This window comes from Mirounga leonina, unplaced genomic scaffold (assembly GCF_011800145.1).
Source record: "Mirounga leonina isolate KUSES-001 unplaced genomic scaffold, KU_Mleo_1.0 Mir_174, whole genome shotgun sequence".
Lineage (NCBI taxonomy): Eukaryota > Metazoa > Chordata > Mammalia > Carnivora > Phocidae > Mirounga > Mirounga leonina.
The window spans coordinates 25,513,940-25,537,310 of record NW_023270451.1 but is presented as its reverse complement, the minus strand read 5'-3'; the positions used below and the strand labels follow the sequence as shown (position 1 = coordinate 25,537,310).

Sequence of the window (23,371 nt, the reverse complement as noted above, 5' to 3'; positions counted from 1 at the left end):
AGACAATTCCTATGGGATAGGAAAAAAAAACTGTAAATCATATATTTGATAAGAAGCTTGTATCTAGAATATATAAAGAACTTCTACAACTCAATAATTAAAAAAGCAAATACCTAACTTAAAAATGAGCAAAAGATCTGAGTAGACATTTGTCCAATGAAAACATATCAATGACCAATAAGCACCTGAAAAGATGTTCCCCATCATTAGCCATCAAGTAAATGGAAATCAAAATCACAGTGGATGCCACTTCACATCCACTAGGAGGACAAGAAGAATAAAAAAGACAGACAGTAACAATTAGAATTCACCAGGATGTGGAGAAATTGGAACCCCCCCTACACTGTTACGGTAAAATGGGCCAGTTCCTTTGCAAAAACATTCCAGCAATTCCTCAAATGGTTAAACAGAGAATTACCATCTGATTCTGCAATTCCACTCCTAGGCATATACCCAAAAGGAATGAAAACATGTCTACAGAAAACCTGTATGCAAATTTCATAGCAACATTATTCATAATAGCCAAAAAGTAGAAACAAACCAAATCTTGATCAACTAATGAAGAGATAAACAAAATACAGTATAACCATAGAATGGAACAGTATTCAGCAATAAAAAGGAATGGCATAATGACAAATGTTCCAATGTGGATGAGCCTTGAAAAGACAAAAGGAAAAGAAGCCAGTTACAAAAAATCAGATGTTATATCATTTCATTGATATGAAATGTCCAGATTAGGCAAATCTATAGAGGCAGAAAATTGGGGAGAAATGGAGCCTGACTGCTGAAGGGTACAGAGTTTCTTTTGGGGGTGATGAAAATGTTCTAGAAGTGACTGTAGTGATGGTTGCACACCTCTGTGATTATATTAAAAGCCACTGAATTGTACACTTGAAGTTAATGATATGGCAGGTGGCAGGTGAATTATATCTCAATAAAGATTTTAAAAATATATCTGTTTGGGGTGATGAAGAAGTTTGGGAAACAGACAGTGGTGATGATATCACATCACTGTCAATGTAATTAATGCCACTAAATTCTACACTTAGAATAGTTATGTATATTTTGCCCCAATAAAAAAATTTTTTTAAACCAGTGCAGAATGGAAAAAAGTCGACTTACCTTCCCAGCTTTAATTATTAGTATATCCTTTCTCTAGTAGATTCACTTTGTCCAAAGTAGGAAAATCCCAAATCTAAAAGATTTATATGCCCATATATATAGGGGGAAAGTATTAACATGATTTTGAAAAATTTATTGAAATAAACCAATCAGTATAACAAAAAATCTGTAAGATTTCTCAAGATCAAATACTACTGAACATTCTGTTTCCAATTTTTTAATTTATATACTTTATATTTGTGGTTCTTTAACCTGCCTTGATACTCTTTTTGACTGATGATGTTTAACTGCTTTTCTATTTCCTGTTGTGAGGAAAATTAACTGACTGTTACAATTCAAGTTTTAACAAATGGCATTTCTACTATCCTTTGCTAATTATGCTGTGGCTGGATTTTGTGTACCATTTCACACTACATTTACTCTCCTGCTTTGATTTTAGAGCAACTTATTTCTAAGAATGTGCATTTGTATACACTTCATTTTGACTTGCCAAACCAAATCTGATTATGTTGCTTCTGAACCAATTCTAGACAGATACTTAACCAGAAATGCACACTGATGTGAATGAACTAAAAATATTTAAATATATAGTACCTCTTTCAGGTTTCAGCAGGAATGTAAATGCACATATACACACACAGACCAAGCAAAAACAACCTAATGCATAAGTATAAAACCTATGTGTTTTAAAGTAAATATTTCTCTACAAGTCTTCCCTAATACACGGAGAATCATTACCTTAACATGATTATATTTGAATGTATAGCACTTCGATGGGCTTAGTTTTCAGCAAGTCTATTAGGACAGAAAGAGGAGTCAATATTCCACCATAGTGCCATTTTAGACAAAGTAAAGCATTAATATCAGAAGCCAAAAAAATGTAAATGTCAAATAGTAACTTTCTCATCAATCAAGCTTCCTTTAGATAAGTGAACACAGAATTTCACATCTGTGATGATTCATATATATATTTGCTTTTCAATTGACAATCTTGAAAATCACTTTATCTGAAAATTTTGGTTATAAGTTTTAAGTTCATGAATTAACAGAATTAATCCTTCTAAGATGCTGTGACTTGGAAAAGGTACCTTGAGACACAGAGCAATGAACACGGACATAAATTATGCCTTAATGGAAAATAAACTTGTAAACAATATCATGTGTAGTGAAATCTCAGCTTCTGTGACAAAAAAGAAATGTAATCTTCTTAAACGACAAAAATAATTACTGATAGACATTAAATGCAAGGGCTGAGAGATACCAGAAACTATATTTTTTATGAAATCTTTTAAAAAGCAATACATTTGGGGCACCTGGGTGGCTCAATCCTTAAGCGTCTACCTTCAGTTCAGGTCATGATCCTGGGGTTCTGGGATCGAGCCCCGCATTGGGCTCCTTGCTCGGCGGGGAAGCCTGCTTCTCCCTCTCCTACTCCCCCTGCCTGTGTTCCTTCTCTGGCTATGTCTCTCGCTGTCAAATAAATAAATAAAATCCTTAAAAAAAAAAGCAATGCATTTATTAAGGGTACGCTTTGTTAAAGATATTTTCTTAAGCATTTTACATACTTAGCTTTATTAAATAAATCCTCACAAAAATTTTGTGAGGTAGGTATTCATTATGAATAGGCATTTCACACAGGCGGATGAAGAGATTAAGTAGTTTGTGCAAATTTGCAGGAGTAAGAATTAGAGCTGGGACTGGATCCAAGTCCATGCTCTCTCCATTAGACCAGTCTTCCTTCCAGTAGCAAACAAGCCTATCATTTAGCAAGATAATTCAGTAGCATCAGCTATTACAACTACAAAAGGGCTCAGGGAATACCACATTCCTGCAGTCTGATTGGTTCAGCTATATTACGCAGATAAGAAGGAGAAATAAAGCACTTAGGCATGGCAATCCTTACTTTGCCAAGTTTTGGCACAGGAGAACAAACATGGAAAGAATCAAAACGAAATTAAATTCAACCTTCACATTTATGTGTCTTAAAAGTTCTATGAATCTAGACAGCAGAGACAACTTAATGAGAATACATGGAAAATAGGATGCAGGTTTTGTGAAAAGTCCTTCTGCTTGGATTCTGCATGTTGTATATTCCCCACTCTGTGTGTATTTTGTACAGGTGTTTGAACATGTCTTTTATAATTGTACATTAAGAAAAAGTCTAAAAGACAGTCCGCCCAAGATCATCTCATCGATTAACTTCATTTTTAGTTATACTGTGGTTTGTTTTTTGATTAGCAATAAATAAAAGGTATTTTCTAGGAAAAAAATATATGTATGTATACACACACAAGTTATGTAAGTAATACAAACAGGTGGGCCTAATTCTTATTGAAACACTTCTGATCTCAGCTTTCCTAACCGCCATTCTCCTCAATATTCCTCTTGACTCCCGCTGTTCTTTCTCAGTCTCTCATGAGCTTCTCCCACACTACTCAAGCTCTGTTTTAGAGTTCCCCAGGGCTGGGTCCCTGGCTCTTTCTCAACATGCCCTCTCTATGTAATCACATCCATTCACAAAGATGTAAATACCATGTGCATTCTAGTAATCCCCAAATTTACACTATAAGCCCAAACCTCTGCTATAAAACTCCACTACTATGTAAAAGTTACTTTGTCCAAAAACTGAACTCGATCTTCCTCCTAAACCTGCTCCTTCTCTAGACTTCTGTATCCTCCACCCTGTGGCTCATACCAGCAGACACAGAGATTCATTCCAGGGTACCTCTTTGTCCCCATATTTAATCCATCACCAAGTCCCCCAAAACATACTAAACCTGGTCACTATCCTAGCCCAAGGCACCACCATCTCTCACCTGGACTATTAATTATTGCTTTAGACCACTTCCTATCCATTCTCCCCTCCAATAGCCAGTGAAGTCTTTAAAACAAAGAAACCAGATACTATTATTCCTCCGCTTAAAAAACTTCCAATGATTTCCTCTTGTACTTTAGAACAAAACTCAAACTCCCAAGTCTTGTATGCTCTGACCTGTTCTCCATCTTCACTCCAGCTCTTTGCTTCCCTCCCTGTACTTCAGCGTTACTCGTCTTCTTTCATTCAGTTCTTCCAGGAAGCCAAAATCCTCACTGTCTCTGGGCTTTTGCACATGCTGGTCCCTCTACCTGGAATTCTTTCTTTTACCTCTTGCCTAGCTCATTCTGATTCATTCTTCCAGTTCAACTCAAATATCATTTCTCTGAAGAGGCCTCCCTAAACAACACCCCCCACACACACTTAAATGAGTTTCCTCTTGCAAATTCTGTCTCATAGCATCCTTTTCTTTCTTTCATATCTCTCATTACTGTTTGTAAGTAAATAAATATATATGTGTGTATATATATATGTGTGTGTGTGAATGCCTGGTTCTTCTACTAGGTTCTAAAATTCATAAACACAGGGACTATGTCTTGGTCCCCCCAACATAGTCAACACTTTGCATAGCATCTGGCATCTAATGGGTGCTTTATAAATATCTGCCGAGGGGCTCCTGGGTGGCTCAGTCGTTAAGCGTCTGCCTCAGGTCATGATCTCAGGGTCCTGGGATCAAGCTCCACATCAGGCTCTCTGCTCTGTGAGAAGCCTGCTTCTCCCACTCCCCCTGCTTGTGTTCCCACTCTCACGGTCTCTCTCTGTCAAATAAATAAAATCTTAAAAAAAAAAATATCTGCCGAATTAATTGGTGACGAGTCCCCTTCTCCACCAAACCCCACTCCCAGGCCCTGAAAGCAACCATTGTAACAATTTCCTTTTTATCTTTCCAGATATAAAAACATATGTTTAAAAGGGAAAGCATTCACAATAGCCAAGATATGGAAGCAAGCCAAGTGTCCATCGATAAGATGAATGGATAAAGAAGATGTGGTATATATACACCATGGAATATTACTCAGCCATAAAAAAGAATGAAATCTTGCCATTTGTAACAACATGGATGGGCCCAGGTGGTATTATGCTAAGTGAAATAAGTCAAAGAAAGACCAATGTCATATGATTTCACTTATACGTGGAATCTAAAAAACAAAACGAACAAACAAAACAGATGCTTAAAAGAGAGAACTGGTGGTTACCAAAGGGGTGGTGAGCAGGGAGGATGGGTGAAATAGGTGTGGGGGATTAAGAGGTATAAATTTCCAGTTATAAAATAAATAAACCATGGAGATGAAAAGTACAGCACAGGGAATATAGTCAGTAACATTGTAATAATGTTGTACCATGACAGACGGGGACTACAGTTATTGTGGTGAGCACTGAGTAATCCACAGAATTGCCAAATCACTGTTGTACATCTGAAACTAATATAACATTGTACGTCAACTATATTTCAATAACTTAAAAAGGCGAAAGAGTTCAAACATGAGTATATTTTAGTACGTTTTCCTAGTACAAATGTTTACATTTAAATTAAATCTAATAAAAAAATTTTAGAAAGATAATTAAATAGAAGTAGAACCTAGATAATAATTACAATGTAGTAAAAAACTGTTGATTTTTATAAAAAGTAAATGTTAGGGGCACCTGGATGGTGTAGTTCAGTTAAGCGTCCAACTCTTAGCTTCGGCTCAGGTCGTGATCTCAGGGTACTTGGATTGAGCCCTGTGTCAGTCTCTGTGCTCAGTGCAGAGTCTGCTTGGGATTCTCTTTCCCTCTCCCGCTCGTGCACACACACACACTCTCACGCTCTCAAATAAATCAATCTTAAAAAAAAGTAAATGTTACACAGAAAGAGCCCATTCCATGTAAATCTTCAACATGTCAACAAACGTTTGCTGAGCACCTATTATGTACCAGGTCCTGTGCTATACAATGGAGGTGACTCAGTAACTATTCAACAACAATTTTATCACTATGGTAAGTTTTTTTTTTTTTTTTAAAGATTTTATTTATTTATTTGAGAGCACATGAGAGGGGGGAGGGTCTGAGGGAGAAGCAGACTCCCTGCCAAGCAGGGAGCCTGACGTGGGACTTGATCCCGGGACTCCAGGATCATGACCTGAGCCGAAGGCAGTCACTTAACCAACTGAGCCACCCAGGCGCCCACTATGGTAAGTTTTAAGAGGCAGTCAGTAAGAAAAATTTCTTCAATAAAATTCTAATTATAAACCGATTAGTTTTACTACATCAAAAAACTAAAATATTTTATTTAGGAGCAGAAAAATGACTTTATTTTGTCATTTTACAAATGTACTGAATTTTTAGTAAGTTGATTTAAAGGCTTATACTTAATAGTCCCATTTTTAGAGGAAGAAGAAATGCAGGTTTTGCTCCGTCCTTATCATATTAATTGTAGTTAATGGAAAAGTTCACAAATGCTTTTCAGCAAGCCAATGGTGTCAGGTTTATTCAATTTAACCTTGGCTTAATAAGCGTAGAGAACCTCAACTATCATTCTAATTGTTTTAATTCACTGTATTAAAATTCTTGTTTAAAAAAACTACTTCTTTATTTTTTTTCCTTGCACTTAGAGGAATTCAAAGTTCTCGTAATAAGTTAAACACCTGGGGAAACTTCATTAAGCACTATTCCCTGAAATTACTGCTTTGCCGTGCAAAATGGGGGCTTTATAACCTGAAGAAGTTAATGTAATGTGCACTACTGCTCAGGGACTCACAGTGGCAGTGAGAGACGCTGCCATGCTATTAACTTAATTAATGTTTCCATCAAATGAATGGAGTGCAGGAAAAAAAAAAGTCATGCCTAAAAGTCAGGGTTTAACAAGGACTCAGAGAAACAGTGAATTCCTGATTTTGGTACTGGCTGAGGAAGACTTAAAACTTATTTCTGCTCTCAAACGGTCTTTAATTCTCATAGCTACATGTCAAGACATAAATGGGCACTGGATAGAGTCCAAAGAAATGAAAATGGTTACAGAATCTATTGATTGCTATAGGTAATAAACTATAAAAAGGGCTATGAATCTTCAGGATGGAAAGGGTAATGCCAAAGGCAAATTATAAGAGCAGATAGTGTTATGAACAGTTATGAAAGGTATGTCCTACTTGAACTTGTTCTCCAAGTTTCAAAATTCTAGAACTTCAGCTTTCTACAGCAAAGGCAATACCAACTTAAAATTTGAAACAACTGAGGATGAACCAAGTATTATTTTAAGCTGTGGGTAGAAAACATCAATCTTATAAGAAGTGGTGGAAAGCTAAATGTACAACAGTTTACAGGAGGATTTAGGTGATACTTGTAGGCGACAGGTGACACAAAGGGTAGTCACGGATTCTCACAAGACATTCTTTGAGGTGGATGAAAAAATATATATATATATGTAGGTTTTGACCAAATGATGGAATTCTTTTGCTTCATTTTAAAATTTGCGACTGACCAGTTTTCAATTGAAAGTTTTAGCCTGCTGTTCCGAATTTCAAATTTGACTCATGCCTTGAAAGTAGTGGTAATTCCAGGATTTCAGGAACTTTTAACAGTTATGCTCCTATTATGGGAAACAAAGGTGCTCACCACATAGTAATTAAATGCTTAACAGTCTTAACTTATTTAAGCTGCGTTCCTATTTTCTCCATTGACACAGGAACTGCAAAGCTTACTCAGATTTCTCTTCAGCCAAATCCTGGCTAACCTTCCTATGCTTCCCCTTTGTACGGACAAATACATAGAAGCTGAACAACTTTATAAGTTTCTCTAACCAATCAATTGGCAAGCTGGGTCAGTTCTTCTACTCTTCATGAATTTATCATCATCCCCAAGTGGCCATTTGAAAATTCTCTAATTTTGCAGATGATCATGAAATACCTTGAGTCGTACAAACTCAGGTTCCATTTTTTACACATATATATCAAGAAATACTAACTGCTTTTGACGCTGATATAAATATCCAGCGTTTCTAAAGCTTTTTGCTCAACTTGCAGTGTCATTAGAAACACCTGTCAGCTTCCTTGAGAAAAAATGGGCCTTGAAGAACCTAAGTTTTGCAAGTATTTCTGACCGTTTTTAGACAGCACAAGTACTGAAGTTAAACCATACTGCACAAGAGTAAATAATCACTTCAAAGAAACACTGGTGGAGTTATCATGCCTGCTACAAAGGACTGTTTTATTTTGTTGAGCACGACGTGAAAAGGGCAGGTGTGAGGAATGGGGGAAAATGCCAAATCTCCCCAGAAGTTACAGCAACTGACCAATACGGGGGGCATTTCACAGAGGCCCAGCAAAATGATGAGAGTGAGGCAGAGACTAACTGCATGGTCAGACCTCCAATGCCTGCTATTGCAGGTCATAACTAAGTATGTATATGGCCTCATCTGCGGTCTGTCCAAGGAAAAGTCTGATATTTCAGCAAACTAGGCTAATTTCCTAGTTTAAAAGTACATAACCTAAGCCACTTAGGGTGTACTTATGTAATAATTAAGCAACATCTGAAATACTTTAAAAGTTTATAACTCATATAACTTCCGATCTTACGCCCAAATAGTGGTGCTGAAAAGTAAAAATAGTTTCTTACCCTTTCTCCTAAAATTTCTGCCAGCTCCTCTAGGAATCCAAACAACAGGATTTCATTCCCTAGCCCCTCCTTTTTATTTCCCTTGCCCATTCTCTGTCTCACCTGGGAACTCTCTCTCACCTGGGAACACTGACCCTGAAGCCAACGGCTCCACATTCTCAAGCTACCAGCTAATTCCAAATGCAGCCATGTCAAGGCAACTGAACATGGCAGATGTAAAAGAAACCCAACAACAATAAAACAACAAAGAACACTGGCACTTTACTGTCCCGGGTAAAGATAGTGCCTCTTTTGAGCGTCAGCAGCCTTCCAGAGAGGATACAGGCTAGGGGTTCTGGCCGATAGAAAATACGAAAGCAGGAGAAGCACATAAAGAAATGCCTACATGTGTTGTTGCTAGGTAGCCACAGCCCCAAGAGCTCAGAAAAAGAGCAAATTATTGGTAAAGCTAAAGCAAGAAAATTTTCTTAATGCACAGCATGAAGCATAAACACAAGCATAAACCATAATACATCTGGTTAGAAGAACAAATAAAGTTCATTTATAGCCATTGCTTAATGAGTTTTCTTTACATCCATATCATTTTGCAATACTTTAATACTGAGGCAACAACCTAGTGTCAATTGACCTTGAACAACAGTTCATTAAATATCACCAGATCCTGCTTGAGCCAGTGGTTAGCGTCAAATACTACCCTGAGCTATCCAACTCAAATAGAGATGATTTAAATTTTATGACTTGATGAATACAGCAGTGATTTATTTTTTGGCACCATGGGCACAGGGAGAACAAGCTTCTGTTTTGTTTGTTTCATTTTCAAGTTCAGTGAGTCAGATCCCATACTGGAAAAATTTCATGAAGTATACTACATCCTTCCAATGCCTACTCTAGGCCTTGGTCATATGTTGAACATCTTTAAGAAAATGGATTAATTCTTTCAATAGCTACCTACTGTTTAATAGTCTACAGACCCTCTTATTAATTCAGAATAAGTATCCTATATATATGAAAATGACTTTTTTCTATTAGCTTGGCTTTAGAATACATTTTTGCAATTGATAACATGAAAAACTGGGTTATGTTGTGGCTTGGTTTAAGGTGCTTAGTAAGACAATGTCTTAATAACACTGTATCTTCCATTACATAATAATGGCTAATGTTTATTGAAGACTCAGTGTATACATGTGCTGGGCTAAGCCTCTGATAAGTACCATCTCATTTAACCTTTACAACAATCTGATAAATTAAGCATTATTATTCCATTTTACAGATGGGGAACCTGAGGCATATAGTAAGTGACCTGCCCAAAGACCAACAGCTAATTAATGTTATATACACCAGATCTGAACTCCGGTCTAATGAGCTTTGAGCTTCAGAGGCCAAGCCCCTGGCCACTAGGGTGGACTGTGTCTCACTGGGATCTTTTACTGTAATTCACCACAGATAATATGCAGGAAATGATTTGGTCCAATTAACCATGAGAAGTATTCAGGGGATTTAGCCTCCTACCAAGCATGAAGCACCACTCAGTAAAGAAAACCTAAATTAAACCTCAAGATAAGTTCTGTAAGTCAAATCTATAGATGCTTATTGAGACCACGCAGAAAAGATGAGGGGCAAAACCAAGGAAACAGATTTCAAGAAAAAGAAAGGGGAGCCTGGGTGGCTCAGTCAGTTAAGCATCCGACTCTTCATTTCAGCTCAGGTCATGACCTCAGGGTCATGAGATCGAGAGATTCTCTCCCTCTCCCTCTGCCCCTCTGTACCTGCACACACATGCACGCACATGCTCTCTCTCTCTCTCTCTCTCTAAAAATAGCGAGCTATTCGCTTCTTTTGAACTAATCCTGAATATTTTCCTTTTCTTTTTCTTTTTTTTATTTTGAGAGAGCACGTGTGTCACCAAATCTGTTAAAAAACCCAAACTGAATAAATTTGAAGATCTAAAAAAAAAAAAAAATACAAAAAACCCAAAAGAAGCGAATATACCAACGTTATATTATGGTGCTTCTGCATTTTATTATTAAATTTGGCTACTCTAAAATTATGCGACCTGACCACATTCCGCACTCTTCCTTATATTACTACACATAAAAAGATAATATGCTAAGCTTCAAGGAGACCAATTTAGCAAAAACTTGCAGATAAACAAAGCAAAAACAATCATCTTCTGTTAGATGAAAATATAAGGGTAACTAAAACTGTATAAATCTCAGTGCACACATTAAAATAATAGTACAACCACTGGTACGTCATCAAAAAAAAAAAAGGAAATTGTCATAGGTTAAATAAATCAAATAATACTGAGTATTTCCTACTGGTTTTGTCTTTCACATGGTGGTAGTTTTCCTCCAGGCTTTTGATCCTCCAACATGACTAAGATTATTTGCTCCAGAGATTAAGTCACGGACAAAACAAAAGGCAAATTTAAGAATGGTGGTGAGCATGGGCAGAAACCTCAGCAGAAATTGCTGTTGAGGGAGCACCCATCCTGGGCCCAGGGCTGGGCTGCATATTTTACATAAATTCTCAGATATAAACATCATGGCAGCCCTACTGAGACCATGTCATCATCTTCCTTTCAGAGCTGAGGAAAACTGAAGCCCAGAGAGGTTAATTAACTCACCAAAGTCCCAGCTGGGAAGTCACAGAGCTGAGATTCAGATCCATATGTCTGATTCACTAGACAATAAGGGTTTCCCCTAAATTAACATATAAAATTTATACATTTTTGGAAGCTTAACTCCTTTTTCTCCAGAAGATGTCAGGACTCTCAAAATGTAGTTGTACAGAACCTGGCTGTCAGGGGTGCAGACCAAGCCAAGAAAAGGATCACCCTCGTCGAGCAAGGCAGCTATCACGCCAGGAGAAGCAGCGCGGGCTGTGGGGAAACCGGACGTCCAATGATCTCTGGCCACCCCCGTTGTTTTTGGTTCATTTCCTAAGGCGAGGAGAGCGGAAGTGACCATCTCTTTAGGCGGCCACCAGAAGCCAGGCTCCAGGCATGTTGGAGGCATCGGTAGGGGATGACACCGGCCTTCTGAACTGCGGCAAAGCTCAGACAGACACAGTTACCCTCACCTCAACACACTGAGGACCAAGTCTGTCACTTATTTTGCCCTGTCACTCTATATGAAGACATTAAGAAACAGTCTCAGGATTCAAAGAGAGAGAACTCTTTCCTAAAGAAAAGAATAGGATGTTTGGAAGAAACATTTATGGCAACTTGATTAGAGGAAGAAAAATAGGTTCTCTGAAACAAAAACAAATAGGGGCTATCATGCACATCAGAAGGTCTGCATCGATAAGATAATTTGAAGAGCACACTGGACTAAAATGAATAAAGACAACTAAATCTGAAAAGTACTGAGTGAACAGATACGATCTGAATAAACAGAATTCTTCCAGATAAAAAGACAGAAGTAGAAACTCAGCAGGTAAGGAGGCACAGAAATCCACCTTCATCAAACTGGAAAGTGGAAAAATGGACCTGTGACCTAAAGCCAATCACTTAGCACAAGAGCTGGGATGTAGGAAGAAGACATGTAGAGATCTCAAAACTGAACTACAAAAATCCAAAGGGATCATTCTCAGGAGGACGATCTGACCAGCAGACATCTCCAAAGACCACGCTTCTCAAGTCAGAATGTGTAATATTCACACTGGGAACCGAGGAGAGAAAGGACTAATTTATATCAGTGACTTAAGTGCAGCCTGAACTAATAGCACTGAAAACCTCAACTGCAATCTGGAAAGCCCAAAAGAATGCAGTGAAGTCATTGGGAAGGACAGCACAAAAATCCAGCTGGCATATTTTACTAGAATATTCAAAAGATAACCCTTTCTCTCTCACCAAATGGCAAAGCTCTTTGTAATAAATACCACCACTTCTCCTTTACCAGGAGATAGATTTTATCGGAGAAAGCAATTCTCTAATCATGGACACACAATGAGAGATCCATTCCTGACATTGGCACAAAATTTCAGGAACACAACTACTATGGCAAACTGTATGGGAGGGAATTCATGGGTGTTCCCAGGTCCTTCCAAACTGAAGGAAGCAGGCTTTGGGGAAGTTAAGAGTAAAACTTCAGGATCAAGATAATCAAAACCGCCTTTATAGGAATTAATTCTGAAGATGAAGATGTGGCATCTTAGCCAGTGGTTCTCCAAGAAATGTGTATAACAAACTAAAAGTGGACTTGGATGAAAAGTTTGCAGAAGCCTTCAGTATGTGCACATGCATGTGTGTGTATACCCACACACCTCATTGTACCTTAAAAAAATAACCTTTAAATCACACTATTTTTCCTTCAAACCTGATATCACAATGGGTTATCTCTAGCTATAATATCTGTGCCCTCAAGAGTGTTATGCTATCAATCACCCAAGGTCAACTTTTCTCTTTGACCTTGCAACAATATTCATTTAAGGCATAATCACTCTTCACAAATCACTGTCTATTAAACAGTAATTTATATGATGTGTTCCTGAAAATTTTTTTACACCACTGGTTTTATGAAACCCAAGTGTTCCATGGCTGAAGCCACTAAAATAACACCACCCTGTTCACAACAGATCAGTAAGTACACTTTTAGGAGTATAAATAAAACACTTTATAATCTTATATATACTATGTAATACAATTCCAATTGAATGAAAATGCTTTTTAATATCAGAGTCTTAGGTCTTAGATATTTCCTGAGCATTGTGGGAGATTGCAAAGCATTTTTAATTAATGCATTTGGGATTAAAAATGCTTTTTGAATGAAAAAATAAAATTATCTGGCATACCATTTTGCTTCAAAAACAAAAAGATGTATCATAAGGTGATACTGCAAATTAATGGAAATGATAGGTAACTATTTCATTCCGAGGGGATGAATGGAAAATGAAAGATCACAAAAGCTTTTTAGGCTAGGCATTTACTCTCACGTATGGTGTGGTGAATGGTTTCCTTTTAACCATATTCCTCATGATCTTAAGTATTTATGACAAAACTTCAAATGTATGGTAATGATTCCATACTTCTCCATATAATAAAGAATAACAAATCTTTCTATTTTACTTAAGCGAAAGCCAAATAAGAAGAGAGGTTTACCTCTGAAAAGTAAAAGCACCAAAATATTGCTTAATTAAACAGAGAAGATAATTTCAAAAGCATAAGCTTCCTACATTCATGAACTTAAGGGTTCAAATCTAAAGGCCTTAGTTAAAATGAAAAATCTTAATAAGTAAAAGTTACCTGCATCACCACTCCAGGAACCAGAGAATTTCTGGCAACTGACGGGAGATTCACATTCACACTAGGATAAATCTAATGGCTTAATTTCACCTAGCATTCCCAATTCACACTGTAGTAGACTAACTGCTGAGACTCCATGAGTGAACAGCAGTCTTCCCAGGATTACAGAACTAAGGACAATATCTCAAAAGGAATGCTCTAATTAAGCCTATAATTCTACACTAACTTTATAATAACTTTGATCAGAATAATGTGGATCAAAAGCTTTTTTTTATAAGGTGGGGAAGAACAAAACTATATAATTAAAGCATACACTGCTAATTCTTGACTATAATCAAAAAAGAAAAGACAAAGGTGATCACAATCCTTTGAAGGTGCAAGGAAATTACAAGTTCAGAATTATCTAAAACAGCCAGAAATTGCACTCATATTTTCTTCTCTAAAGAGAGATATTTGTACCATGTATGACAGAAACATAATTTTATCAGTAAGTGCAAAATCTGTCTTGGTGTGTGGTAGCTGGATTCAAGAGAGTTCCACGCTACTAATACAAATAGAGTATGTTAAGCACATAAAATAGGTAAGTATGAACAATTCACATGTTTTCATAAACATTTAAAGAAAGGTTCAGTGACAAGTTGAAAATTAATAAGGTATTTTAGCAGAATACCTAACTTCAACTGACATGACTGGCCAGTAGTAAACACTGCCCTGTAGTAATTTTGCACAACATCCAGCCAACATACCAGCCTTTGTAGACATAATTACCACCAATTGCTATGTTTTCTGTGTACCATCCATTTCATATAATCATATTAATTTCAAAACATGAGCAATGTCTATTCTAACGAGAGGACCACAATTCTAATTTAGGAATATGAAATTTATATTGGTTTGCTTTGTTCTCTAGGATAACAATGTCACGGCTGGGTGAAAGATATTCCCTCTAAACCAATAAATATAATCAACAAAGGAAATGTACCAGTGAAACACCCAAAAATGTCAGCCTTCAGTGCGCACTTATAGCCTAGGAGTATCTTCAGAACTATACGCCAAGACCACTGATGTCTTTCTGGGGTTTAACTTGGCATTCACCCAACTACCCAGAGATTCTGGAGTTTGCTGCCAGATAAAGGACAAATATACCAACTGGGTATGGTGTGTTACTTGCTGCAGTTAAAAAAACCCCAAAAAACCAAAAAAACAATGCCAGAGGGCAACACTCTTAGTCCACAAAAATGCCTGACATTTCTGGCTTAAGACCTTTTGGGTCTAATAAATAGCTCCATTTCTTAGGACAGAGGTTTCTTTCACTGATGGATTTATTAAATAAATAAGTAGTTCATCAGTTTACAGAATGTGTCATTTCACACAATTTACTATGAAAGAACTAGCAGGTGGCACTATTAAGATCCATCAGTAGTAGGAATTGTTTCATAGATGACCAACTCAATCTACGTTTGGAACACTGCCATCCTTTATAAGGTTTTTCCATGTAACACATTCAAAGTTTTAGTGCACATCTACTCAGGGTGTTTATGAAATCCTTGTGCAACTTTAAACTTGACCTATCCCACTGAACTATATTTTATGGGACTGTGTTAAAACTGCTGTGTATTCATCCAGACCACATTCTTTAAAGGAACTTCAAGCCAGGATCATGAATGCAATTTATGAAATCACTCGGCAGCAGCTGGAGAATGTTTTCAATGAGGTGGAAAATCGGACTGAATGTTGGATCACCAAAAAATGGTGGCTATGTTGAAGTCTATAAATTTAAACTGCAATGTTAAAGTCTTATTCACACTGATTTAAGTCATTTTTAATTTTTTTTTCTGTCACAAATACAACAAAGATCAAGGTTTAAAGTTAACATGGAAATTTTTAAAAATACCCAAAATGGCTATGATGTTATATATTTCTATTAGAAATTTTACTGTTTTTCCCATGTTAGAAGACTAATAGCAACTCATTAGAAAATGTTTTACAGCATCCAAAAAAGGCTAACATATATTTTAGAGATCACTGATTCTCCAACTGACTTAAACCACATTTTTAAAATTCTACTATTCATAAAGACACATATTTGTAAATAAGCCATTTCCTAATGGGTTGTGAAAGAGAAAAATCAGTATGAGAGAGACTGGTTAACATGTTAAAAGAGAACGTGGTTAGATGCAAGGCAGTATCCTGGATTTGATCCCAGAACAACAAAAAAGACATTTATAGAGAAACTGGTAAAACCCATATAAAGTCTGTGGTTTCGTTAATACTATTGTACTAATGTTAATTTCTTAGTTCTGACAAATCTACCATGGCTGTGTAAGATGTAGATGAAAAATATTTCGAAAATGCTCTGTGATATCTTTGCGACTTTTCTGTACACCTAAAATTATTCCAAAATAAGGAAGTTTATTAAGTTTTTAATAACAATATTTTAATAACTTTAAAAACTTATTAAGTTGTTTTTAAATGTGATTGGAATATTCACAGTACCTTCTGTAATTACCTTTTTCTCTACCTTATCTATAATCACTGACTGGGACACATTTTATTTTCCAGAGTTGGCCAAAACATCTCCCATCACATGTGTTCCTTAGCAACATTTCCCCAACAAGAGCTAGTATTTATTTCTCTATGCTCTGAATCTGGGAACACCCTGAGGCTCCTTGACCAACAGAACATGGTGGAAGTGATGCAGTACCTGTTCCAGGTCTTAGCTGGCTTGGTAGCTTCTACTTCCTGTGTCTCTGACCACTGATTCTTAGAAGCCAGCCACCATTCTATGAGAACCCAAGGGATATGGAGAGGCTATGTATAGATAATCTTTTTCACAGCCCTAACTTGACCTAGCATCTACTGATGGTTATGTGAATAAGCCACTCTGGACATCAAGCCCAGTCCAGCTTGGTAATGACAGAGACCCCAGCCAACACCTGATTACAACCACACGAAAGAGCCCAACCAAGAACAGTCCAGCTATGCCCAGTCAACCCACAGAACTATGAGAGATGATCACAAATTGTCATCTGATGCCACTAAATCTGGGTAGTTTGTTACACAGCAAAAGATAATGAGGACACTGGCAATTAACAAAAAGGAAGCTAATACCCAGATGTATATTCATGGAAGTGTTAGAAACAGAAGGTCTAGAACACAGAAGATCTGAAAAAATAATAATTTTTTCACTTTACTATTTTGCCTACTTCTTTCTCCTCACAGAATTTACTGATTATAGCAGTTAAGGATGATAAGTAAATTTCAGAAAAAAATACTCAACTGGAACTTCATAGGACACTCAACTTTTTTACGTTTACCAAAAGTCAGACATATCAGTTCACTAATGCCAATAAATGTTTTCTTAAAAGGGACAAGAACTGGGGCACCTGGGGGCTCGGTCGGTTAAGCATCCAACTCTTGATCATGATCTCAGAGTCCTGGGATGGAGTCCCAGGTCCAGCTCCCTGCTCAGTAGGGAGTCAGCTTCTCCCTCTGCCCCTCCCCCCTCCATGCTCTCCCTCTCTCTAATAAATAAAATCTTTAAAAAATAAAATAAAATTACATTCCAAAAAAGAGATAAATTATTTCAAAATTTTTTTTCTAAGAAGTCTCTTTTTTTTTGGGCAGTGCTACAGAATAAATGTTTGTGCCCTCCCTGACCCCCACCAAATTCGTATGTTAAAACCCTAACCCCCAAGGTGATGGTTTTGGAGGTGAGGCGTTTGGGAGGCGATTGGGTCATGAGAGTGGAGTTTTATGAATGGGATTAGTGCCTTTATGAAAGAGACTCCAGAGAGGTCCTATACCGCTTCCACCATGTGAGGACATGGCTAAAAGACAACCACCTATGAACTAGGAAGTGGTCCCTCACCAGACACCAAATTTACCAGTGCATCGATCATGGACTTCCAATCTCCAAAACTATAAGAAATAAATTTGTTGTTTATGAGCTACGCAGTTTATGGTAATTTTCGTATAGCACCCAAATGGACTAAGACAGGTAACTTTGAAACAAATAGGCAATTTAGCAAAAAGTCTTTTGGGTTATTTAATTGCCCTGAGCAAATTAAACACCCAGGAGTCTTTAACATAATACTCTAAAATGAAATATGACCCAATCCTTTTGATTCTTACCTCTAAAAATATCTCTAGAAGGTATTTTCCCCCTTTCATCTCCACTGCTGCTAGTTCAGACTTCATCTTACCTCGACCATTACAAATAGCTCCCAAATATCCTCCATGTCTCAAACCTGTTTCCTCTACAGACCATGTCCCATACTGCTACCACAGCTCTGTTTTTTAAACATCTATTGGATTATTTTACTCCTTCCACTCAGAAGGAAAAGAAAAAAAACTTTCAAAGTTTGATTTGAAAATCAAAGTTCACCAGTTTTATTGGATCTGCAAAGCCCCCACTCCTGCTCCCACGGCTGCCCTCTCCAGTCCCAACCCACTTTCAGGTATTACTTCTCGCTACATCTCATCAGGTTTTATTTGCTTTAAAAATCACCATTTTTCGGGCGCCTGGGTGGCTCAGTTGGTTAAACGACTGCCTTCGGCTCAGGTCATGATCCTGGAGTCCCGGGATCGAGTCCCACATCGGGCTCCCTGCTCAGCGGGGGGTCTGCTTCCCCTCTGCCCTCTTCCCTCTCGTGCTGTCTCTCATTCTCTCTCTCAAATAAATAAATAAAATCTTTAAAAAAAAATAAAAATCACCATTTTTCAATATTCTGCTTACGATTACATAAACTTGAATTTGATTGCTCCCAAGTTCTGTTTCTATGGTAAAATGCATGCTGATCATCACATGCCTGCTTCTGAAACCTAACCATTCAGATCACCTGGCTCAGATCAGGAGTGGAGGAGAAAGGGATACCCAGTGTGCCTTTGAAGGGGTCAAACATGAGGATGTGGGCATATTTTTTTTCCTCTAAAAAAGGAATGAACCAGGCAAGTATGGATGCAATTAAAAATAAGGAGGTCTAAAGCTAGAAAAAGAGATGTTGGATGAGACACAATCATCTGCTTAACGTGAGGGCTAGCGGAAAGCTCAAAAGGAAGTTAACATGTCTGTGGGCCTCCGTGGGCAGGTCAGCACAGTGGTTCTCAATCTTGGCTGCACATTAGAATCACCTGGGGATGTCTAATCCTGTGACATATACTCCAGGCCTACTACATCAGAATCTCTAGGGGTGGAACCAAGCCATTGGTAGGTTTTAGAACACCCCCAGGTGATTCCAATGGGCAGTCAAGGTTGACATCTACTCTGTGAAGACACAGCTGACGAACAAGGAGCAAAGAAGAGTGCTCACAGTTCAGGTAACTAGGAATCGACCATACATTCTAGTGCCTATAGCACAATTATTATTTTCTGTGGGAATGCTTTGTAGCCTGGGGGGAGGGGCAGATAAAGGGAAAGGTTGGATTTATCCAGACTTGAAAACTGGCAGGGATCAAAATAATTGAGAGACCCGATCTCACAGCATTGCAATGACTGACCACAGGCTCCAGACTGGATAAGAAAAGAAGTCCAGAAGTGGTGAGAGTCTGAGCAAATAACAACTGTCAATTACACAAGCAGAAATGGTGGCATGCAAGACGGGCCATTTGACTTCAGAGAATAGGATTTCTGGGTTTAAGATTTAAGATTCCAGGAGAAGCCCATTCTGAGTGATTATATAATGTTGAGCAAGGCCATAGCGGAGAACCGCTAAAGTAGAAAAGGTAAAAATCATTGGCAGGCAAAGTCTTTGGAGAATAAGGGATTGAAGTTGGGGTGTTAGCTGGGGCATCACCACGGATAACAGAGTCACCCAGACTGACTACAGGATCTGGGAAGGGGAGAGAGCCAAGTCCAGGGGCCAGGGAAAGTCTGGGGCACAATCTAGAGCGAGTAGAAGATGGCAGGTGGAATGAAGTTTGGAAGATGGCGTCCTTATTAATAATGTAGATGAGAAATGGACTGGAGTGGCAGTGTGGCAGCAGCAGAATGACAACCCTGATCCCAGAAGCCAAGTCCTAAGTGTGTGAGAATGAGCAGCTTCCATCTGAAAGGGCTGAATCTTCTCAATTAAGGGGAAAAAAGGGAGGAGCATCTTTTCAAACCATATTTGTTCATGTCACGCTCACCCACAGCTCAGTGATCATCCATGGTTTCCATTGCTCTTTTGATAAAGACATTAGCAGGGCCCACGAGGTCTAGTGTGAAGGTCTGCCTGACTCCCTCGCCTCGTCAAGTTCCACATTCCCTCCTGGCTCTCTGCACATCAGCTTACAGGCCTTTTTTCCAATTCCTCCAAGTGCTATTTGCCCTCCCACCAAAGAGCCATTATGATTTGTTGTTCCCTCCATCTCCCCTCCTCTCTCCCTTCAGTTAACTCTTACACACGTTTCCATTCCAGCTCAAATGTTACTTAGGGAAGGCTTCCTCAAACTTCCACACACGGTCATCTGCTCTCACAGCACTTATTGATGCTGTAGTTTTACACTTATTCAGGTGATCACATAATTAAAGTCTGTCTCTCCAACTGGACTGTCAGTTCCAGGAGGGCACAGACTGCATTATCATATTCATTGCTTATTCCCAATACCTAGAGAAGTAACTGGCATACGGTAGACCCACTAGAAATGCTGTTGAATGAATGGATATGCAAACGAACAGTGAAAAGGCACTAGATGGAATCTTGATATTATTCTTCTAGCAGCCAAAGATAACACTCCTCGAGTGCTTCCCAAGTGGGAGATATGGCCACTCATTTAATCAATTCATCAACCTCTAAAATAGGCTTATCATCCCAATTTTACAAATGAGGAAAATGGCACTCAGTGAAATGAAATTACTTACCGGTCATCCCCCACCAGAGAAGTTCCAGAGCCAGGATTTCCCTAGGGAGAGTACTCTACCTCTATGTAAAGGTATGTAAAGCCAGCGACAGGGGTATCTAGAGTGAAGGCCAAGGTATTGCTCAAAACAGCAACTCTAGATGTGTACACATCTCTGAACTCATATCAGTGTGACTGGCTTCAAGCTGGTGCTTTTCACCATGATATTTTACAATAGAATGGAGGTCCCAAGGGTTGCAAACTGGGTCAGTGGAAGAGAATACATTTGGATGGAGAGCTCAATCAAATCACTGAGAGGACAGGTAGCCAAAATCCTCATGCACAGGCACAAAAGATCAGAGAAGGAGGCAGCACAAGAAGTTGATTCATTGACTCGCAGAGATCTTCCCTGAGATGGGAGTTCTCATTCCAGTGAAAGTTCAGGAAAGGTAACCAGTTTGTGCTGATGACAAAGTCTCTTCCGTATTTTATGGGACAAAACTCTGAAATCACCATTTAGTTCTTACTCAAATACATGAGCTTCTTTTAAGGAAAAACTGGGTTGTAATGGCAGGAGCCCCCTGCATGGCTCGAGGTCATGCTGAAGTAGAGTGCTTTTCGGTGAGGAACAGTAGTGAACTGGCTCCCCGACATCGCAAACCGATTTCCAACTTGCCCACAACGCCAGGTCCAAAGCACATGAACCTCTAGACACACAGAGTATGTGGGAAAAGAAACTTCAATGTTTTCCTTCTAATCTAGTTTTGGTCAAAATCCAAATAAGAGACATTCGCATGCCTTATTAGTTTCCTAGGACTGCCACAAAAAGTACTACAAACTTGGCGGACTAAAATGATAGAAATTTATTCTCTCACAATTCCGGAGCCTGAAGTCTGAAATCAGGGGTCAGCAGGGTCATGTTCTCTCTGAACTCTCTAGGGGAGAACACTTCTTTGCTTCTTTCTAGCTTCTTCCAAGGACTGCCTAGGTTGCTGGCAATCCCTCGTGTTCTTTGGCTTGTAACTTCCTCACTCCAGTCTCTGCCTGCATCACCACATGGCCTTGTGTGTGCGTGTGTGTGTGTGTGTGCGCGCGCGCACATGTATCTCTGTTTCCAAATTTCCCTCTTCTTATGAGGACACCGTCATTAGATGGAGTTTCACTCTAATGAATATGACCTCATCTGAATCTGATTACATCTGCAAAGACTCTATTTCTATATAAGGTTATATTCATAGGTACTAGAGGTTGGTAGGTCTTTTTTTTTTTTGTAAATAAATTCCCTTATTTGTTTTTTACATTAGTTAATATTCAATTAATGTTGCTTAGAAGCACATGAATCCTAATTAGTACAGGAAGACCTAAAGAAAGTATTCCAATATTCTCACTTTTAAAAATAAACATGTTGGGATGCCTGGGTGGCTCAGTCGTTAAGTGTCCACCTTCGGCTCAGGTCATGATCTCAGGGTCCTGGGATCGAGCCCCGCATCGGGCTCCCTGCTCGGCGGAGAGCCTGCTTCTCCCTCTCCCACTCCCCCTGCTTGTGTTCCCTCTCTCACTGTCTCTCTCTCTGTCAAATAAATAAAATCTTAAAAAATAAATAAATAAATAAAAATAAACATGTTAACTCTAATGGAATAAAATAAAATAAAAATAAAAATAAACACCTGTATCTCTAAGGAAAATCACCATAATCAATTGGAAATTTAGCCAGCTACTAGATAGGAGGAAAAAAAATCCCTAAAAAAATAAGGCATATAAAAATCTGTACCCCCACACCTTTCCCTTAACCCCTGAAAGTCTTTTTTTTCTTGCTCTTTTCCCCTAGTTTTGTTGAGATATAACTGACCAACAAAATTGTATTGGTTTAAGGTATATGACATAATGATTTGATATATGTGTATATTACAGAATGATTACCACAATACGTTCAGTTAACATCTATTACAGGAGACACAAGTCAAGCTTCAACACACACTAACCACTCATTCCTCCGGGTAGTCCAAAGTCCAGCTTCCTACAAATTCAGATTACCAGAACGCGGCATACCTGCATTCAATTCACTTCACTGAAGGCTTTAGTTCATCAGTAAAATGCCCTTTATATTAAAAGTTTAAATAAAAATATATGAACTAATATATTGGCTTCTTCTATAAAACCACAACTGAACACAATAAACATTGTTTTTTCAAAAAGTCTTTATAATTACCATGAGAAAAGTTTATTTGTCCTGATGATAATGAAAAGTTTTTGCATTGGGAAGCTTAGTAGTTTATACTATAGTAGTATATTTAATAGTCTTATACTATCATACCATAGTAATCTGGCTCAACAATTCTCAAATTTTGGTTGTATCAAAATTACCGTGTGGGAGGGATGCAGAGGGAGATGATTAAAATAGGTACCAAGACTCACACCTAACCTACAAAATCAGAATTAACGGGGATGAAGCCCAGGCATATGCATTTCTGACAAGCATCCAAAGTGATTCTGATGTACACAAAATGTGAGTACCACCAGGTGAGGGTTTTTTCACTTCCTTTCTTCCCTTTATTCTCAGGGGTGTATAGATTGCAAGTTCTATTTCAATGGTCTTAGGGAGTTCATGTTCTTTATTGCAAAGCTATATATTTTTATATTTAAATTTAATATTAATAAGCAGTTTCTAAGCATTCTACCTCTGAACTATTCATTTGAAATAATACTTGTGACTATAT

The 23,371-nt window shown here is 38.1% G+C and overlaps 1 protein-coding gene and 1 pseudogene across 3 annotated transcripts in view; one reads left to right on the top strand and one right to left on the bottom strand.

The window, feature by feature from the left end:
• UMAD1 (UBAP1-MVB12-associated (UMA) domain containing 1) overlaps positions 1-23,371 on the bottom strand; it is a 215,538-nt gene that overhangs the window by 122,801 nt on the left and 69,366 nt on the right. The window lies entirely within an intron of this gene.
• LOC118020803 lies at positions 11,924-13,027 on the top strand (annotated as a pseudogene).